Source organism: Trachurus trachurus (genome assembly GCF_905171665.1).
Source record: "Trachurus trachurus genome assembly, chromosome: 18".
NCBI classification, from domain to species: Eukaryota; Metazoa; Chordata; class Actinopteri; order Carangiformes; family Carangidae; genus Trachurus; species Trachurus trachurus.
Genome location: NC_139909.1, coordinates 3895293 through 3917143, shown reverse-complemented (window position 1 = coordinate 3917143; position 21851 = coordinate 3895293). Strand labels below are relative to the sequence as shown.

At 43.2% G+C, this 21851-nt stretch overlaps 1 long non-coding RNA gene across 1 annotated transcript in view; it reads right to left on the bottom strand.

The window, feature by feature from the left end:
- Positions 1-7544: 7544 nt before the first annotated feature.
- Positions 7545-21851, bottom strand: part of LOC311001396 — a 30079-nt gene continuing 15772 nt past the window's right edge. The window contains exon 3 of the long non-coding RNA XR_014596171.1: positions 7545-7663. This is a non-coding gene — a long non-coding RNA (uncharacterized lncRNA). The remainder of the gene's footprint in view (positions 7664-21851) is intronic.

The window sequence follows — 21851 nt, the reverse complement described above, 5'->3', positions numbered from 1 at the left end:
TTTCAAACATTTGAGCACATAGCTAATGACCTGTGTCAAACCTCCAGACTTTCTGTTCAGTTAACAAACTAATAAGAAGCCGGTCCATTATGAATTGATTAAATACCAAATCAAGATTCAATGCATAAATACAACTTTTTGTTATTGTAGAATCACTTTTAGGTTTTTAAAATTAAAACAGAAGCAAAATGATTGAGAAGACCACGTACCTTCCACGTAATTTCCTCTTTTGGGGGACAATAAAGTTCATCTGATCTGATCTGACCTGCTGCTAGTTGTGTTGCTCATTTCAACTGACGACAGGTCTAAAGTCTGTAAATCATTTACTGACTCATGATTATAAAGTAAAGACCTCTGACCAGGCCAGTTTATCTAGAGCAGACTCAGTGTTCATCTCAAATCATGTTCAACTTCCTAAACTGCAAGTTCAGCCAAGCTGTTTTGTTGTTTACAATTTACAGTACTACAAATGATGTGAATGGCCTTGTTGATCAAATGTGAATCTGACCACAGATCAGTAAATCAGTTCAGCCTTAAACACAAAAACATGACGCCCACAATCTGAAAATCTTTATGAGGGACTTTGACCCTGTTGCCAGGCAACCGATCACTTGATAAAACTATGATACAGCTTCAAAGTGTAGTAGTAGTAGTACACAACATGATGTGGCTGTTCTTACCTGCTCTTACTGTAGGGGGCATTTTGTTCCTTAAACAACCGTCAGGCCTTTCAATAATTTGAATGAACATGATAGCATGACTTTGTGAGTGCATGCATTTCACTTGTCTTGTCAATATTTATCCATTGAAGTGTTGCTTCTCTAACCTAAGGGAAATACTCAAGGTTTGTCCTACAGCAGCATTGGTGTAGAAGAGGGTTCACTTAATCCATCCAGACTGGGTTGCTGCCTCTTCAGCCTTTACAAGGAGTAAAGGTGTTGTTGGGCCTTCTCTGTGGTGCTGGCCGTGTTGTAGGCCCAGGTGACGTCACTGGGAATGCTCACTCCCATGTACTTGAAACTGGGAACCACCTCCAACAGCTGATCCACAAATCTGGACAGGAGGAGATAGTTGTAGCTCCTCCTCAAGTTAACAGTCACCTTCATTGTCTTCCCCACGTTGATGCAGAGGTTGTGCATTGCAAAGGCAATTGGATTGATACTTCTTTTAGTTGTGTTCTACAGACAACTATGATGATAGTTGATGCAGGATATGACATCATCATAACCTTTTGTAATCATTATCAATATCAGACGAGGATAAAACACATCCACAGACACATTATACTCAAAGCCACCTGTGCAACTTCCACAACCACATTTTGTCATGAGAATAATATTATTGTATCTCAGACTGAGAGACCACCTCAGCCTCTGAGACCCTGCCCCCCTTGTGCAGCAGCATCAGAAATAACCTCCACAGGAAGAGGAAGTTGTCACGTATGTTCTACTTCAGTTGTATTTCAGCTCAACGCTCAGTCTGCAGCAAGACGACATGGAGGTCACAGCTCTCTGCTTCAGACTGTGTGAGTACTCAGTGTCACATTTCTTCTCTTTCTGTCCTCACTTTTATATGTTGCTGCTCATCAAAGCATCTGTTGCTGATTTACAACATTGCTCCTTTGTTTCTCCAGTGATGCTTGAATTTCTTCTGCTGGAGACACGAGTTCAGAGTCTTCATGCTCAGCAAAGTGGTGAGGAACAGGGAAAACTATTAATAATATAAAACCCTGTACAACCTTTTCTAATTTTATTATTTTCTCAGTTTCAGGTGCAGCTTCTCTTCGTATCACTCCAGACCGTCTGCAGTTCTTTGAACATGAGTCCATCTCTTTTCATTGTGAGGGAACTGATGATTATGCTCAGTTAAGAGGGATCAGAGATGATGGAGAATTTACTCCAGCATGTGACATGAAGAGGACATCATCAGGGTCATCCTGCACAGCTGCTTCACTGTATCCTGCAGACAGTGGAGAATACTGGTGTGAGACTGAAGGAGGAGAACAAAGCAACAGCATCAACATCACCATCACTGGTATTATATCTATCTTTAACTTGTAATCTTACTCGCCAGTATGATTTGTCTCCAGTTTACTATTGAGAGTAACACTGTCTGTTCATCAAACTTTCCTCTTCTCCAACATGTTCTTCAGGAGGCTCAGTGATCCTGGAGAGTCCTGCTCTTCCTGTGATGGAGGGAGATCCTGTGACTCTGCGCTGCAGAAACAAGATGACTTTCACCAATCTGAAAGCTGTTTTCTACAAAGACAACGTCCCAGTGAACAACAGTCCAACAGAAGAGATCAGAATGAACAAAGTATCCAAGTGTGATGAAGGACTGTACAAGTGCAGCATCCAGGGAGTTGGAGAGTCAGCAGTGAGCAGACTGACTGTCACAGGTGAGAGACAAACATGTTTCATAACAGTCACCGTTATTTTTTTTTTTATAACGTATATATTTTTTGGCCATTTTGCCATTATTTGATAGCACAGTGAGATAGACAGGAAAGGGGGAGGCAGAGAGAGGGGGAACGACACACAGGAAATGTCCGCCCGGCGCGGGACCCGAACCGGGGACACCCGTGCCGAAGACTGCAGCCTCCACATGGGGCGGCCGCTCCAACCACCGCGCCACGCACCCCATTTTAAGGAAGATTGGAATTTGTTCAGATATTGTGTAACCTTTCATTACAACAAAAAGATGAACTGATTAGATGTGGACAAAGGTCAAAGGTTACAGTCATGGTTGTAAAGACCTCACAAAACATGTCTTAGCCCCATGAACACAAGATCTCAGCAACACCGTTGGACTCAAGGACAAACTGACAAGAGAAGGTCAAAGGTCACTGTGGCCCCATAAAATGAAATGATGAGATTTTTTACCCAGAAGGTCAAATGAAAGTCATATCTTAATTTCAACGTCTTATCTCTACGTCCTATGTCTGACACAGTTCCAGTGCACGATTCCGAAGGGCCAAAAGCATGTGAAGTGCTTGCTGCAGTAATACATTAGGTAGAACAGTTGTCTTCGACATGGGTGACTGGGGATCAAATCTCCGAAGGGGAGCATACTGGTACTTCTTTTGTCTTGTATTTTAGCCCACTCATTATTAGCCAGCTGGGGACACAACGGACACGGAAGCGCCGCGAATAATCGTAAAGTTCCAAGAAGCAGAGCCGGTTTCTTTACGACGTCCATTTTGTGGACAGATTGTGTCGTTCACACCACACGCACCGCGCACCTCCACAGTCGGCTCGCACCTTGCAGCGAGCGTTTCGGTGTCTCGTCTACTTGCTGCGAGTGGTTGCGTCAAGCCGGGCAGGAAGTCAAACAAAGAAACACGAGAGAATCAGGTCAATTTTCAAAATCAAAACTATTTTCAAAATAAAACACTGCAATTGACACCTTTGGAATGGCGGCCCCACAGAATTTCGGAATGGTGGACCGTCAGAATGGCGGTCCTTCGGAATGGGGGTAGCCCCCCGTCTGCCAAGCACATGACTGCAGCTATGAATGGAACATTGCAAAGAGAACTTATTTTCTGTCAAATATCTTATTTATGTGTCTTCGCAGAACTCCACAGAGACACTTGTCTCTTCTCAGACAACTTCATCCATGTCCTTCTCCTCATGAGGATCATCTTCACCGTTGTGGTAATGGTTCTGCTTCTGCTGCTGCTGGCACGACTACATTCTGGTAAACTTGGACGTTCGCCGAAAAAACTCAACAACAGACACACAGAAACCTCTTGAAGGACACACACACGGTGCTGTGGTGTGTTTTAATTAGATCTGTGTGTGTGACTTGAGGTGTTTGTGCTGGCTGTTGTCACAAAGCTGAAAAAACCACAGAGAGACGTGACACGTACACAGAGCTGTCAGAGCGTCTTCATGGTTTTATTTAGATGCTACAGATGCAGTTTGTCATTAAAACATTTGGTCACATGAGAAACTACAGACACCACCACAGTTTAGAGAACAAATGTTATTTCTAAACAAGCATAAAGACATGAAGACAACTCCTCTATCAGTGTTTTACAGCTGATTCTTCATCTAATCAATGCTTCTGTGTAATCCATGTTCAAGTTTAAAACTTTAATAATCCTCTCAATTTTAATTCAACAGTAAAACTACATAAAAATGAAGTGAAGTTCATCTCTGAATTTAGAACCTGAACCAGACCTTGAGCTCCGCCCACCAGACGCCACCATGGTTTGAAGAGGAAACAGTGTCAAGATGGTTTTCACAAGTCAAATAAAGACACTGAGGGCCGGATTTACTAAAGGTTTGCGTGTATTAAAACGTGTGCAAATGTGATTGCACGCGCAAACACACGTGGAACCTGATCTACTAACCGGACGCACCGAGGATTGCGTCTCTCAAATGGGCAAAATAGCGCGTGCGATCCATTTAGCGTGTTTGCCTTGATGAATATGTAAATATGGGCGTTCTGCCAGAACACGCAAAATACTGGGAGGAGTAGATGCAAATAGATTTATTTAGCGCGTGCAATGTGATTTACCAAACCAGGAAGAGATTGCGGTGGCTGTTTTTGCGTCTTTATTTACCACGTCTGAAAGCATGTACTAACTGATACAACTTTGCCAAAACTTATGCGTTTATTGGTTTGATACCTGTCAGAGCCCTGTGATCTTACATCTCTGCATTTCCTGACGTCTGGGTAATTCTGTAACAGTTTTTCAGCCGTGTTAAAAGTATTTTACGCGCCGTTACGCACGGGGCACGTCTGCCCTGCAGTGCGCTCCTCTCTTTTCCTCTCATCTCCTCCCTCTCCAGTACCTGGCTGCTCAGCTCCGTCTCTCAGTCCCGGTCCCGGACTGAGACACGTCACCGCTGCCTTCACCCGCCTTTAATCCCTCTGGTCAGTGGTCAGAGAGTTTAGATCCGTGTGTCCTACCTGAGCTCTCTATTAATCCACTGGATCATGGGCGGCATACACACACACGTTATAGGTGTGTGATTGTCGCTGCAGCTGCTGCCTGTTCTTCACTATATGACGAGTTGGGCCCTGTAGCGATTTGTGTTTATTTATCTAAACAGAGCGCGAGAGAGATGAACACACATGCTGTCATTGTTTGCATCGGATCAAATGTCATTCTGTCCCTTCGTCCGTCCAGCTCTCTGTCCACTCTCTCCATGGCGGAAACGATTACCAAGCGCAAAACCCTCATTTACATATTGCGGTTTGCACGTGTTTTCATTTAGCGGGTTACTCTTAGTAGATCACCTGTTTTGCGTGCACTAACCAAACACGCAATATTTTAGAGGGCGCAAACAATATAGCGCCCGCTATCTGGGATCTTAGTAAATCCGGCCCTGAGACTGTTATTAACCCACAGCAGCAGCTTTTCTTCAAGCCTCAGCACTGTGGCATAAATACAAAACCCTCTGAGCGTCACCAGTCTTTCAGCTTCAACTGCTCTTAAAGGATAATTACCGTTTTTTACAATCTGGACCTTATTTCTAGCATAAAATACGATCATTTACTCACCCAGATAACTTTGGTGTCATTACAAGTCGTTCCGACGAAATTAGAATTAACTGCAAAACAAGCACTTCATATTAATGACATATAACGCTCATTATGCTTCTAGCCTGGGCTTTTTACTAAACTTAACCAACTCCTTTCTTCATTGCCTAAACCTAACCAAAGCGAAAAAAAAAAAATTTTCTCCGCCAGTCTGCTGTCCGCAGAAGTGGCGGCTGCAGCAGCCTCGCAACCGTTAAGTGGGCTCAAGCCGGGTTAAAAAAAAAGTGTATTTCTTTTACTCTGTGGAGATCTCCCACAATGGAGTGGGGGAGAAAGCAAGTGGGACAGATCTGCCCAGTCCCTGAGCAGGGCGCGTTTCACAGACAAGCCACAACACAGTGTTAATGTCACGCGTTGTTTCGGGGGGACATTTGGAACAGTGACATTCGGAACAGTGGGGTTTCAGAATGGGGGGTTTATCAAATGAGCTACATTGTCACATATTGTCAAAAATCCTCATTATCAGTAAATTACTTACGCAAAAATGTCTGAAATCCTGGTTCCATTGTGTCATTATATATAGAGCACAGACGATGAATGATGAATGTAAACTGTTTTTTAATTTTTTTTCTTTTGATAAAGGGTTGGCAAATAATTAAATGATGTTGAGGATGATGCACCTGATCAATTAAATGACCTTTCCTGCAACACTGAGTTCTCGTCATGGGTCAGTCATTCTGGGCTGATGTGGTTTTCAACTATATTAATAAGACACCATGAGTTCATGTGAACTCACGTTGTCTGAGCTGCAGAAATAAACCAGACAGGAAGCTGAAAGTTCTCACGGCTGCACTTCATGTCAACACTCAGTCAGCAGCAGAACAAACTGAAACCAGTTATTATTAGCAAAGTGGAAACAAACCAATTCAGCTGCTCTTCCAGGGTCTCCACTTTCTTTTTGGCTTCATCCAATTTCTTCTTCTTCTTCACTGTCCCGTCCTCCTGTGGACGTAAAATGTATTTGGGATGATAATTAATCCAATTCCCAATTAATCTGGATGAAGCGGTTTCCTCTTGTTACCACGCAGACGTCCTGATCCACAGATGTATTTGCCACATGTCATCTTCCTCTTCATCCATCTGACACTAATTTGCACCATAAACCACTTATTTTTTAAACTAATTTCAAGCTGTTTTTGTTCAGTAAAACTATGGGGGGGTTGTTAAATGTATCCAAACAATATGATTACAGTATAAGGTTGATTACTATCCTGATTGGAGCTGTGTTCGTGTGTCAAATGGTATCATCACAGTTCTCCTCTTTGACTCAGTGTGCAGCATGAACATGTTGTTTCATGATTAGTGGACTGGGTACTAGTCTTGATTCCTTAAAATCCGAGATTTAATCTGAAACTTTACTGTTTATTGTTCCCGCCCAACAATGTGATTGTATTTTTACCCTGCAGTCAACCTGTAGCGTTGTGGGCTGGTTAGGGCCGATTTTAGCTTTTCATAGTCTGAGCAGTTGATAAACTGAGACACTGCAGCTTTAAGGAAATCAAGTCTCACTCTGATGACGACTGGAAACCAGCAGCAGCTTCAGCTTGGTTTGATGGATTATTTGTTATTGTTTTTTTACAGTGAAACTCATAACTCAGCATTTAAATCTAAATCACCACATGTGACAGGAGGTCACTGAAGGTGTCACTTGTATCAGGATCAACAAAGTCCTGTGAACAGATTTCTCCTCAAACTACTGAACTAAAGAAACAACTGCAACGACGCATGTACAAACGTGTTTTATTATAAAATAGTATGTCTACATAGATGTTGTTCTACAATCAAACGGTGAATGATTTACAGAAACTACTGAAGATACGAAAACACTCTGAATGATGATCAAATCCTCAGACTGTGTTAAATCAGCTCCAAAGACTCTGTCCATCTGTTGGACAGTGGACTTAGTTTGAAACAGAGGACAAAATAAAAACAGCTTTTATAGTATAAACTACTGTCACAGTCTTTATTATATTCTATTGAAGGATGAATCAGTTTTTATTTTGATCTGTTCTTTGTTTCTCATGTATATAAGCAGTAATGACTTTACTGTAATAACTCACTGTTACAGTGTGTTGTGTTGTTTGTGTTATTATGTGTGGAAGTTCATAAAAACCTGAAACACAACATTAAACTACATAGATCAGAGCGGCATCTCTATGCAAATGAGAATGACTGATGCATCCTGGGATAATTTAGGGGCAGCACCCGGCATTTTTAAATTGCACTCAGTGGCTTTTTGTGTTCAATCAATCTGAATGTTTTATTTTGTGTTTCTTTTGTAGCACTATGTCTTATAATTATTTTGACACCCTCTTTGAAACCCACCGTTCACGCAATCTTGAAAAATTACAATGAATGAATCTAGCGGTATGCTCCTTTAGCCTCCTACAGTGATCAATGACTCCACACAGTGGCCAGAAATGTCTGACCCAGACATCTACACGTATTTGGTGGAATCACTGGGTAGGTTTTGGCTAAGTGTTGTCTGTTAATAGCCTGTTAATAGACAACTTTTTGTTAGTTAGTTTGTCAAGCCAGTTAGGCTGAACTTTTCACTGGAGGGATGCCGGGCGCTGCCCCTAAATTACCCAGGATGCCTCAGTCACTCTCATTTGCATAAAGATGCCGCTCTTGTCTATCAGCAAACGTCTTCAGAGTTATCGATGTGTAGGCCTACATGTTGCCACAGTCTGAAACAAAAAAGCAAAAAAGAGGTTGTGGATAAAATATAAATAAACATAACATAAGCAGACAAATATGATGTAATAACATCAGAGTATATAATGTAACATGATGTCAGACCTGTCCACTGGGGTTTATAAGTGTTGCTTTTTTGAGGTCTCCATATCCTTGTTTGTACTTTCCCTCTTTTTCCCAGATCTGTGAATGTAGAGTGAGAGAAGATCAAAGCTGTGAATTGTTCTCTCCATGACAGAAACCCTGTGTTCACCTGCAGCTCTTTGACATATGAAGTATGTTTGTCACACAGAGTACAGCTCAGGCTGTGAGGAAAGTCCTATCATGTTTCTGTTGCTCTGTGGAAATTGTAGTCTAGTGTTTGTAGAGGTTTGACCGTCCATCACTTCCCCAGCTTCATGGATGTGAAGCAGTAAATAGTCAGAACGTCCCTTTAAGCAGGAAATGAGGAGGAAAAAACAGAGAAGAGCTGCGTCAAGAAATATAAAACAACTTTTAACAACAAGTGAAACTCACAGGGGTAAACTGTTGTGGCTCCAGGAGAAACTCTTTGAGTGTGATGGTGTCACTTTTCTTGGTGCTTTTCTTGCTGAACTCCAGTTGTAACTTCCAGTCTTTCAGCAGCAGCTTCTGTTTGAAGGAAAGTGGATCATGTCAAACAGGAAGTGACAACATGAGACTGACTAAATAACCATGAAGGACAATAATCACTAAACTTCACTAAGAGTTTCTTCTTGTTGATAAAGGAGAAGCTCAGCTCAAATCCAGCTTCTACTGGGAAACACACATTTCTTCTCTGATCTTCACTGACAACAACTTTACCTCAGAGGACTCGTTTTTGAGATGAACATAGCTGCATTGGTCGATCCAAAAGGTGAAGCCTTTGACTGGTTCCTCCTGTCTCTGCTGGCTGGGTGTCTGATGGAGGAGGAAACATCCAGTTAGATGTGTGAAGCAGTGAGTGGAGGTGGATGGAGGAGAAGATCAGCTGGTCTGTTTCCTTCAGTCATGTTGTTTATCTGCATGTTTTACTCTCTGACTCCTAAACCTCCACCAACTCCACCAACATGATGTTTACCACCAAAACCACAAGAGTCCACTTCAGGAGCTGCTTCCTTCACAGTCTGAACAGGGACTGTGTCACAGCTTTGGATTCTACTGTTACTGATGGAAACATGTCGACTCCAGGAAACAAATACATTAAGAAGTTCAGTTATTGAACAGATATCAGGGTTTTTCCTGCGTTCAAAATTGCGTGGCGGCCGCCCCCACCTTATTTTGTGCCGCCCCCAGCGATTTGCAGGGTTTTTTCTGAATTATAAATTTTGAGGCGGCCTTCTATGGAAGCTCAGTGGCGCTGTTTTCAACTCGGTTCAACTCGACCGCAGCAGAAGGGGTGCGTTTGATTTCAAATCCGGGCCGGGCCGCAAGGTGACGCCCCCCCCCCCTCTCTTTCATGGATTTCACCTGTTTCTTCATCTTCTCCACTTCTCTCTCAGCTTCCTCCTTCTTCCTGTTGGTCTCAGCTTGGTTTGTCTCCAGCTGGGATTGAACAGAGACATGGACAGAGACTCAGTGTTGGACCAGCTTTGTCTTAAAGACATGAATGTGACACATGACTCAGTGGAGACACTCAGCTGTCTTCTCTTATTGTTTCAAACATGTGGACTGGAAACTAAGAAAATCACTGATTGAACAGATGAACCTGTTTGTTCTTGGTCTCCAGCTCCGTTTTCTGTCTCTGCAGTTCATCTTCTTGTTTCTTCTTCTCTTCCTGGAGCTGATGGAGTTCATCTGGTTTCTGTTTCAGCTGAGAGGAAAGAGAACAGAGCAGAGATGAGATGGAGAATTTATTTATCACTGAGACATTTGATAGAAAAGATGAAGCAGCAGTGACAGAATAAACAAGTTTATGTTTCTTTGCTCTGATAGTTGACCACTGTAATGCACTGGGGGAAACCCTGATGTCAGAGAGAAAGAGTAGAGGAGACAGAGAGTTAATAATGATCAGATGAACCTTCTCTTCCATCTGTTTCTTCATCTTCTCCACTTTTCCCCCAGCTTCCTCCTTCTTCCTGTTGGTCTCAGCTTGGTTTGTCTCCAGCTGGGATTGAACAGAGACATGGACAGAGACTCAGTGTTGGACCAGCTTTGTCTTAAAGACATGAATGTGACACATGACTCAGTGGAGACACTCAGCTGTCTTCTCTTATTGTTACAAACAGAAAATCAGTTGTTGAACAGATGAACCTGTTTGTTCTTGGTCTCCAGCTCCTTCATCAGAATCTGCAGTTCAGCTTGTTTCTGTTTCAAGTAAAAAGATTTTGTGGATAAAAATAACATATTATATCATGAGCAAACAGACATGATGTAATAACATATTAGAGTATATAATGTAACATGATGTCAGACCTCTCCACTGGAGTTTATAAGTGTTGCTTTGACCAGAGCTCCAGTTTCCCAGTGATTTTTATTGTCTCTGTATTTGTCCCAGATCTGTGAATGTAGAGTGAGAGAAGATGAAAGCTGTGAATTGTTGTCTCCATGACAGAAACCCTGTGTTCACCTGCAGCTCTTTGACATATGAAGTGTGTTTGTCACACAGAGTACAGCTCAGGCTGTGAGGAAAGTCCTATCATGTTTCTGTTGCTCTGTGGAAATTGTAGAGTCTAGTGTTTGTAGAGGTTTGACCGTCCATCACTTCCCCAGCTTCATGGATGTTGTTGCGGTTTGAGTGTCACATTAACCTGTCACCTTCAGTACCCTGGACAGTGCCGCAGAGGAGCCGCGGAGAGGCCGCGCGCTGCGCGTCTGCGCTCAGAGCTTATTAGGACCTGATGTGCGCCACCTGCGAGACGCCACTGAGAGAAAGCCACTCTCGCCACACACAGAACTTTTCCCCCTACCCTTTCCCCTGATTTTATCGTTGTTAAAGTATAGAAAATAAAGTAACTAAGTTTTTTACCTGCAACCTTCGACTCCTCCTATATCCGCACCTTACATTTTGGTGCCGAAAACCCGAGAGAAGAAACGGAAAGAATGCATAACAGCTGAAGACGCGGACAATAGGACAAAGCAACAATGTCGAACCTGCAAAGACAAAAGAAACTAAGGGGAGCGGTACGGGCCGCTACGACACGACTCTTGGACAAGATTGATCGGGAGGTTGGAAAAGAGGATCCCAGCATGGATTTGCTGGACGAATACTTGGAACATCTGACGGCGAGAGAAAGAGCTTTATTGGATAGTGACCATGACATTGAAGTGGAGACAGCAGAGGATGATTTGGAAGATGAGGTTAGTTCAGCCTTTGAATACATGGACCGAATCATGTCAAGAAAGAACAGGATAAAACGCATCCTGAGAAATACAGACGACAATGAGAGCGCAGCTTCAGTGACTTCCCAATATTCAAACAATGAGGTGAGAAGATTTCCAGCAGTCAAGTTGCCAAAATTGGTCATGGAGAAGTTTTCCGGAGATGTCAGTAAGTGGCAAAGTTTTTGGAGCCAGTTTGAGACAGCAGTTGATAAGAATGCAAGTCTAACCAAGTCTGATAAATTTACATATTTGAAATCGTTTTTATATGGCACAGCAGCTAATGTAGTTATGGGCCTTTCTTTATCAGACGAAAATTATGACAATGCAAAGAAAATGCTTATCAGCCGTTTTGGGCGTAAAGATCTCATCATAAATGCACATATGAATAAGCTATTAAATCTGGCACCAGTAAAAAGGGCCTGGGATGTCGCAGCTTTACGCAGGCTATATGATGACATCGAGATACAAGTGCGCAGTTTAGGCTCAATGGGAGTAGTCTCTGACAGTTATGGCAATTTGCTCTGTCCTATTCTCATGAAGATGATACCAGAAGAAATGGCTTTGCAGTTCACCCGTCAAAACGGTAGTGAAAGAGATGATGCAAATAATGACAACACGTTCAGTGTCCAAAGCCTGATGACGTTCTTCCAAAAAGAGGTTGAAAGTCGTGAAAGAACAGCTAATCTCACCCAGAATGTGCAACAACCAGATAAAGAGAAACAATGGGAAAAGTCCTATGCGGAGAGAAGAATACCGGAAAAAAGGAGATCTTACACAGCCTCTACAGCCTCGTTCCACGCTGTCAGCGTCAGAGATGAGCCAAGGTGCGTATTCTGTGGAGGAAACAATCATAGATCTAAGAACTGTACAGAACTGACTCTTGAACTGAGGAGAGAAAAATTAAGAAAAGAAGGAAAGTGTTTTGTGTGTTTAGGTAGCAGACATATAGCGCGTAATTGTAAGACGCAGGGAATTACCTGTGAAGAATGTGGACGAAGACACCACAAAGTAGTCTGCCCTCAATTATCCAATCGACAAGAAAAACACACAGAAGAGAGACAAGAAAACACACAGCAACTTGCCCGAAATCTTACAACAGATGCAGTGATAGCAAGTGCAGCTCCCAGTAGTTCTATGAGTAGTACAGTTTTACTCCAAACAGCTACCGTTTGGATAGACGCACCCACTCAAAGTCAGGTGGCTAGATGTCTTTTGGATGGAGGTAGCTCACGTAGTTTTATTCGAGAAGACATATCCAGAGCACTTAACCTGCCAGTAATAGGTAAAGAAACACTGAATGTTTTTGTATTTGGCTCCAAAACACCTCAAAGACTGATGTGCAAGAAGGTGAAGGTGCGTTTAAGGAACATCAGAAATAATCAGAGCATCGAAGTTCAGCTCCTGGAGACGCCCAAGGTGAGCTCTTCAATTATTAAAATGGCAAGTGAAACGATAAGAAATGATTTGGAGTCAAAAGGAATGCCTATGGCGGATGTTCCCGTGAGAGGAATGGAATCAGAAGAACTGGGAGTCCTAATTGGAGGAGACCAGTACTGGAGAATTGTCACTGGCAAAATGGAAAAGCTGGAAGACGGACTTGTTGCGCTGGAGAGTGTGTTTGGATGGCTTGTGCAAGGAGAAGTCACCACACTGAATATTGTCACCGAAGCTGTTGACGTTGAACTGCTGCATGTCTGTGTGGAGGAAGACCAAGCGCTCTCCAACCAGTTGCGCAGTTTTTGGGAACTGGAGTCACTCGGAATAGGTAAGGAAGAGTTACATTCCGAGACAGATGAAACAGTTCTGAAAAGATTTGAAGAAACTGTGAAGTTTGTTGATGGCAGATACGAAGTCCGACTGCCCTGGAAAAATGAGCATGTAACTATGTCCTCAAATTATGTTACAGCTAAAGGCAGATTTGATAATCTAATGAGAAGGCTTAAAATTAATCCAACTCTTTTTGAAAGATATGACGCTGTTATTCAAAACTATTTAAAAGAAGATATTGTGGAAATAGTCAATGATAATGTGACAAATGACCCAGTGTACTATTTACCACATCATCCAGTCATAAAAGAAGACAGAACTACGACAAAATTAAGAGTTGTATTCGATGCCTCCTCTCATGAGAAATTTAGCTGCTCATTAAACGAATGTCTGCTTATAGGTCCAAATTTAAATCCTGACCTTTTGAACATTCTGATCAAATTCAGACAATATCCAGTAGCTGTAATGGCAGATATTAAGTCAGCCTTTCTGCAAATCTCCCTCGACAAAAGAGACAGAGACGCACTGCGATTTCTCTGGACAGATGACAAGCTGATGTCGCAAAAGGAGATAAAGGTGAAAACACTCAGGATGACCAGAGTCCCGTTTGGAGTGTCATCGAGTCCTTTTCTGTTGGCAGCTACTGTACGTCACCATCTGAAACAACACGAAGAAGAAAATCCTGAAGTCGCACGGACAATAAAAGAATGTCTTTATGTGGATGATTTCATAAGTGGAGCCGACAACAGTGACGCAGCGGAAGAGCTGTGCGTAAAGGCCAGAGAAATCATGGCAAGTGCGGGGATGGATCTTTGTAAGTGGAAAACAAACAGTCCTGAACTTCAACAAAAATGGTCACAGGAACAACAGGAACAAGGGAAGGATTCCACTCCATTAAAGGTCCTGGGCCTCGTCTGGAAAAGTGAAACGGATGAATTCGTCTTTGAAATGGCGGAGGTGATGAATTATGTCAAGGATAAAAAACTCACAAAAAGAGCAGTACTCTCAACAGCGTCAAGAATATTCGATCCCATTGGCTTCTTGTCTCCATTTATTATCAGAGCAAAAATCATGTTTCAAGAAATGTGGGAAAGAGGCTTGGATTGGGATGAAGAGCTGCCGACGGATTTGGCCGCATGCTGGAAGGAATGGTGCGAGGAACTGCAAGATGTGAGTAAAGTGTCAATTAACAGACGTTATGATGAACAATTAAACCAGAACAAAAACTCTCAAGAAATGCAAGAAATTCATGTGTTTTGTGACGCTAGTGAACGAGCCTACTGTGCCGCTGCGTATTTACGCACGACTGGACCGGATGGAACGAGCACTGTGAGTTTAATCTCTGCCAAAACTAAAGTGTCTCCACTGAAACGAGTGACTCTGCCCCGACTGGAACTGCTGGGAGCCCTCATCGGCGCCAGACTTGGTAATTATTTGAGTAACATCTTAAGTCTGAATAATGTTAAATGTCATTTCTGGACAGACTCGATGATTACCGTTCATTGGATTAAAAGCACAGCAAAACAATGGAAGCCGTTCGTGGCTAACAGAGTAGCAGAAATCCAGAGTCTTACGCTGCCAGAAAACTGGAGACACTGCAAGGGAAAAGAAAATCCTGCTGATCACGGAACTCGGGGACTCAAATCAGAGGTACTTGCAGTTGACACGCTGTGGTGGAATGGGCCGAGTTGGTTACGCACAGCCGCCGTGACATCTGCGGAGGAAACAAACACGCCTCTACCGACTGGTGAGTGTATCGCTCAAAATCAGATAATAGAAGATGAAGAGGATGTTTGTTCTGTAACTGAGCCCATTCTAAAACTGGAAAATCACAGCAGTTTAAATAAAGTGCTTAGAGTAACTGCGTGGGCAAGGAGATTTGTGCACAATTTGCGCAACACAGAGAAACAGCGAGGAGAGCTCTGCGCTCAGGAGATTGAGGCAGCAGAAAAATACTGGATCAGACTGACACAAATGAAATGTTTCTCCAAGGAAATGAGGCAACTGGACACAAAGAGGGAGTTGGACAGAACATCAAAGGTTCTCACCTTGAAACCCTTTTTGGATGAGGAAAATCTGATGCGAGTTGGAGGACGACTGCAAAAGGCAAATTGGGCTTATGGCCAAAAACATCCATGGATTTTGCCGTCAGAGGATAAGTTTTCTGAGTTGTTAATAAAAAGGTCCCACGATGACGTCATGCACTCTGGTCTACAGGACACCTTGACCCAAGTCAGAGAAAGGTATTGGCTGGTAAGAGGCAGACAGATCACGAAGAAAATTTTGGAAAAATGTTTGATATGTCGTAAAAGTAAGGTTAAAGCTGGCCAACAACCCTTTGCACCATTACCACGTGATCGTATTACAGAGGCTCAGCCATTTGAAGTGGTGGGTGTAGATTTTGCCGGTCCCTTACTTGTTAAACCAGACAGACAGAAAACGTATGTCGCTCTGTTTACATGTGCAGTTACGCGAGCAGTCCATCTGGAGCTAGTCTCTGACTTATCCACAGATGCGTTTTTACTGTCTTTTCGAAGATTTATTGCACGAAGAGGAATCTGCTCTACTATCTATTCTGACAATGCTAAAACTTTTAAGCGAGCAGAACAGGATTTAAAGGAATTGTGGAATGTGATGAAAGGAGAAAATATGAAAAACTTTTTTTCTGGAAGGAAAATCACATGGAAATACATTGTAGAAAGAGCTGCATGGTGGGGCGGGATGTGGGAACGTCTTGTCCGCTCCGTCAAAACCTGCATCAGGAAAGTCCTTGGGAGGGCCTATCTGACGTATGAGGAGATGCAAACTTTGTTAACAGAAGTGGAAGCAGTGATCAATTCAAGGCCGCTTACTTATTTGCATACTGACTCTGAGGATCCATCACCCCTCACCCCAGCTCATTTTTTGATTGGACAAAGAATAACCACTTTACCCTCTCAGCCTGTTCAGGTCGCAGACAACAGGAAGGTGGATGGAGAACAGCTGACGAAGCGCTGGAGTTACCGCCGCAAACTGGTGGGTGAGTTTTGGAACAGATGGAAAACAGAATATCTGATGGAGTTGCGTTCCGCTCACTGTACCAGAAGTGTGAAATCAACTTTATTCAAGGTTGGAGATTTTTGTTCTTGTTCATGATGAAAGGCTGCCACGTCACATGTGGAGGATGGGTCGAGTGGAGGAAGTGTTTCAAGGCCGTGATGGAAAAGTAAGATCATGTTCTATTCGTTTACCTTTCAACATTATTCTAAGAAGACCTATTCAACTGCTTTATCATCTGGAAGTGGAGTGATGAACGTGTTAAACGTCCATCGGCCCGGAGTTTGTTGCGGTTTGAGTGTCACATTAACCTGTCACCTTCAGTACCCTGGACAGTGCCGCAGAGGAGCCGCGGAGAGGCCGCGCGCTGCGCGTCTGCGCTCAGAGCTTATTAGGACCTGATGTGCGCCACCTGCGAGACGCCACTGAGAGAAAGCCACTCTCGCCACACACAGAACTTTTCCCCCTACCCTTTCCCCTGATTTTATCGTTGTTAAAGTATAGAAAATAAAGTAACTAAGTTTTTTACCTGCAACCTTCGACTCCTCCTATATCCGCACCTTACAGATGTGAAGTGAAACTCACAGTGATCTTCTGTTTTGTCCCCAGGAGACGCTCTTTGAATGTGATGGTCTGTCTTTCCTTTCTGAACTCCAGTTTTACCTTCCAGTTGTTCAGCTGCAGCTTCTGTTTGAAGGAAAGTGGATCATGTCAAACAGGAAGTGACAACATGAGACTGACTAAATAACCATGAAGGACAATAATCACTAAACTTCACCAAGGGCCTGATCTACTAAGATCCCAGATAGCGGGCGCTAAATTGCGTGCTGATAGTAAAATTTTGTGTGTTTGGTTAGCGCACGCAAAATAGGTGATCTACTAAGAGTAACACGCTAAATGAAAACACACGCAAACCACAGTATTTCAATGAGATTTTTGCGCGTGGTAATCGTTTCCGCCACGGAGAGTGTGGACAGAGAGCTGGATGGCCACAAACGCAGAATCAAAATGTGATCCGATGGATTAATAGAGGGACAAATGAACATATTGTAGAGCTGCAGCGTGGGAGACCACGTGATTGGTAAAACAAGAAGAGAACAAAATTAATTTTGGTCTATCATAAAACCTCGACAAACGAGGAAGAGCTGCTGTGATCAGTGTTGGGCAGCAGGTCCCCACTCAGGTCTAAACGCCCTGACCAGAGATATCACAGACGGAGTGAAGGCAGCGGTGACGTCTCAGTCCCTCAGCTGAGCAGCCAGGTACTGGAGAGGGAGGAGAGGAGCGCACGAAGGAGAGAGGTGCGTCTTGCGAAACGGCATAGGACTTTTAACACACCTGAAAAACTGCTACAGTTGGCTGGAATGACCCAGAAGTGAGGAAATGCAGAGATACAGTATTTGAGCTTTTGCCCTGGAAGGTATCAATTCAGTAACTGCAGCCATTTGTGGCAAAGCTGTGGCAGTTAAGACTTGCCTTTCAAACGTGCTAAATAAAGACGCAAAAACTGCCACTGCAATCTGTTTCAGGTTTGGTAAATTACATTGCGTGCGCTAAATAAATCTATGTGCATCTACTCCTCCCAATATTTTGCGCGTTCTGGCAGAAACACCCATATTTGCATAGGGAACTGCCCACTGGTCCGACCTCCCATTGGTTCGACCTCCCGTTACTCCGACAAAATCAACCACAAGTCGGACCAATAGGAGGTCGAACCAATGGGTGGTCCCGTTAGTTCAAACTGTCATCGCTACTTTCTGACAAGCTCTTCCATTGACTAGAGCATGCAGCTTTCTCTCTCTCTCTCTGTGTGTGAGAGAGAGCAAAATAACGAGAATTACTGAAAGAGAGAGAGCTCTCAGAAACACACAGAAACGCACATCACACACACACGGCCCAGAAGGGAGCCAGATCATGTCAGATCGCGCACGCCGCACAACCATCATAAATGCTGATCAAGATGTGTAAACTGATAATCAAAGCCCCCCCTCCCAGAGTACAGAGTAAAAGAAATACACTTTTTTTTCTCTCCCCCCCTCCGCTCGAGCACGGCTGAACCTGGCCGGCTTGAGCTCACTTCACGGGCGCGAGGCTGCTGCAGCCACCGCTGCTGCTGACAGCAGACTGAGAGAAAAAAAAGTAAATTTGGCTTTGGTTAGGTTCAGGCAATGAAGAAAGGAGTTGGTTAAGTTTAGTAAAAACACCAGGTAGAGGCTAGACAGGCTGGAAGCATAATGAGCCTTATATGTTATTAATATGAAGTGCTTGTTTTGCAGTTAATTATTCACATGATCCGTTTGATCCCAGAAAGGAAAAAAGGATCAATGCGCAGCCTCCGTTTCCTTTCTGATTGCGTCCGTCTGTCTGTTCGGAGTGGGAGAGAGAGAGAGAACCCAATCCACTTGTCTGTATACCTGTCTGTAATGTAAGTTTGATTTGATATGAATGTCAAGGTTTAATTATGGACACTAATGAGCGCGCAGCAGTGCGTAAGTCGTGCGTAATGACAGCTCCTCGTTGGTGAAACACAATAAACTGCACCTCTTCTTCCATGTGTGTCTTATTGACAGGTGGAGCCTATATGAATAATTATATAAATGCATAGTGAACGGTAAGAATGGAGAGTTGGACTAATGCTAATAACTAGTCCAGTTCGAACTAATGAGGACCTCCCATTAGTTCGAACTCTCATTACTCCGATTGCCGAACTAGTGGGAGTTCGAACTAATGGGAGGTCGGACCAGTGCCATGGACCCTTTGCATATCCGTTAAGGCAAACACGCTAAATGGATTGCACGTGCAACTTTGCCCGTTTGAGAGATGCAATCCTCGGTGCGCCCGGTTATTAGATCAGCTTCACCATGTGTTTGCGCGTGCAATCAAGTTTGCACACGTTTTAATACGCGCAATCCTTTAGTAGATCTGGCCCTAAGAGTTTCTTCTTGTTGATAAAGGAGAAGCTCAGCTCAAATCCAGCTTCTACTGGGAAACACACATTTCTTCTCTGATCTTCACTGACAACAACTTTACCTCAGAGGACTCGTTCATGAGATCAACATAGTTTCGATGTCTGTCAATCATAAGGACGTAGTCTTTGTCTGGTTCCTCCTGTCTCTGGTGGCTGGATGTCTGATGGAGGAGGAAACATCCAGTTAGATGTGTGAAGCAGTGAGTGGAGGTGGATGGATGAGAAGATCAGCTGGAAGAAGCCTAGTCTGTTTCCTTCAGTCATGTTGTTTATCTGCATGTTGTACTCTCTGACTCCTAAACCTCCACCAACTCCACCAACATGATGTTTACCACCAAAACCACTTCAGGAGCTGCTTCCTTCACAGTCTGAACAGTGACTGTGTCACAGCTTTGGGTTTAGTCACTGTCTTCTGTTTTCTTCTGTTACTGTTGGAAACATGTCGACTCCAGGAAACAAATAAATTAAGGAGTTCAGTTGTTGAACAGATGAACCTGTTACTCTGCTCTTCATCTCTTTGCTCCGTCTCATCTTCCTGGAGCTGCTGGACTTTATCATCTTGTCACAGGTTGAGCCACTTTGTGACTGTAATAATTGCCGTTAAGAATTTCAGGCTTTACAAACAGTGGCTGTTTCAGACTCTAGTGCTACTGAGGAACTTACTTTTTGTTGTTATTTAGAATAAATAATTTATTAATACATGATGCTGCTTCATGTGAGACAGAACAGTTTCTCTACAGAGGTGACTGTCTTACCGTTTCTATTGTAGGACATAAACCCACAACATTTGGGTCTGTCTGAACCTTCTCTTCCACCTCTTTCTTCATCTTCTCCACTTCTCTCTCAGCTTCCTCCTTCTTCCTGTTGGTCTCAGCTTGGTTTGTCTCCAGCTGGGATTGAACAGAGACATGGACAGAGACTCAGTGTTGGACCAGCTTTGTCTTAAAGACATGAATGTGACACATGACTCAGTGGAGACACTCAGCTGTCTTCTCTTATTGTTACAAACATGTGGACTGGAGGAAACTAAGAAAATCACTGATTGAACAGATGAACCTGTTTGTTCTTGGTCTCCAGCTCCTTCTTCTGTCTCTGCAGTTCATCTTCTTGTTTCTTCTTCTCTTCCTGGAGCTGCTGGAGGTCATCTGGTTTCTGTTTCAACTGAGAGGAAAGAGAACAGAGCAGAGATGAGATGGATAATTTATTTAGCACTGAGACATTTGATAGAAAATATGAAGCAGCAGTGACAGAAGAAACAAGTTTATGTTTCTTTGCTCTGGTAGTTGACAACTGTAATACGCTGAGGGAAACCCTGATGTCAGAGAGAAAGAGTAGAGGAGACAGAGAGTTAATAATGATCAGATGAACCTTCTCTTCCATCTGATTCTTCATCTTCTCCACTTCTCTCTCAGCTTCCTCCTTCTTCCTGTTGGTCTCAGCTTGGTTTGTCTCCAGCTGGGATTGAACAGAGACATGGACAGAGACTCAGTGTTGGACCAGCTTTGTCTTAAAGACATGAATGTGACACATGACTCAGTGGAGACACTCAGCTGTCTTCTCTTATACATGTGGACTGGAGAAAATCACTAATGAACCTGTTTGTTCTTGGTCTCCAGCTCCTTCTTCTGTCTCTGTTGTACATCTTCTTGTTTCTTCTTCTCTTCCTGGAGCTGATGTAGTTCATCTTCTTGATTCTGTTTCAAGAAAAAAGATATTGTACAAAGCCTAACGCCAGGAGTAGCCTACACTGGGAACGGCCGCGACGCGATACGTCAGTGGGGCAGAGTGGAGTTTTTTACCGCTACACCAGGCACGGACGTGACGCGACGCAACATGTGGCTTCACCGTGTTTGTTGCAGCTGTCAAGCCTTGTCAATGAGTGCACTTTATTTATCTCAACACATTTTTACATCCCTCCTGTTAAAGGGTTAAAAACTAAGTTAATTGAGTGTAGAGGATAAAAAAAGATTTTAAAAAATACATTAAATTCATAGAGAAGAAATTAGTAAAAACAGCATACTGTAGACAAAAAATAAAGTAGTTGGCTAATGCCATTCTTTCTGACAGCTCCCATCCCTTGCACTCTGAATTTCAGCTTTTGCCTTCTGGTTCCAGATTCAGACTTCCTCGTATAAAAAGTAACAGGTACAAGCACTCCTTGATCCCTACAGCCATCTCCCTCTTGAACTCTGTCCAGGGTAGGAGTCGTACCTGATTGTTTGAATGATATTCTGTGGCTCTGTGGCTCTGTTTCTTGTTTCTCGTGATGTTGATGTTGATGTAGATATGGAGGATTGCACTGATGCACAAGGATGCACTTTTTCGGTCATTTATTTATTTATTGGCCTCTTTTAGTCGTGCCACTGTTGTTGTTTCAGCACATTGTATTTTACCCCACCCCCCCCTTTTTTAATTGTGTGTCTGTATCTGTGTTCTTTTTTACTTGTTGCAACAATAATTGCCCTACGGGCACACAAATAAAAAACCTTGACCTTGACCTTGACCTTGAGTT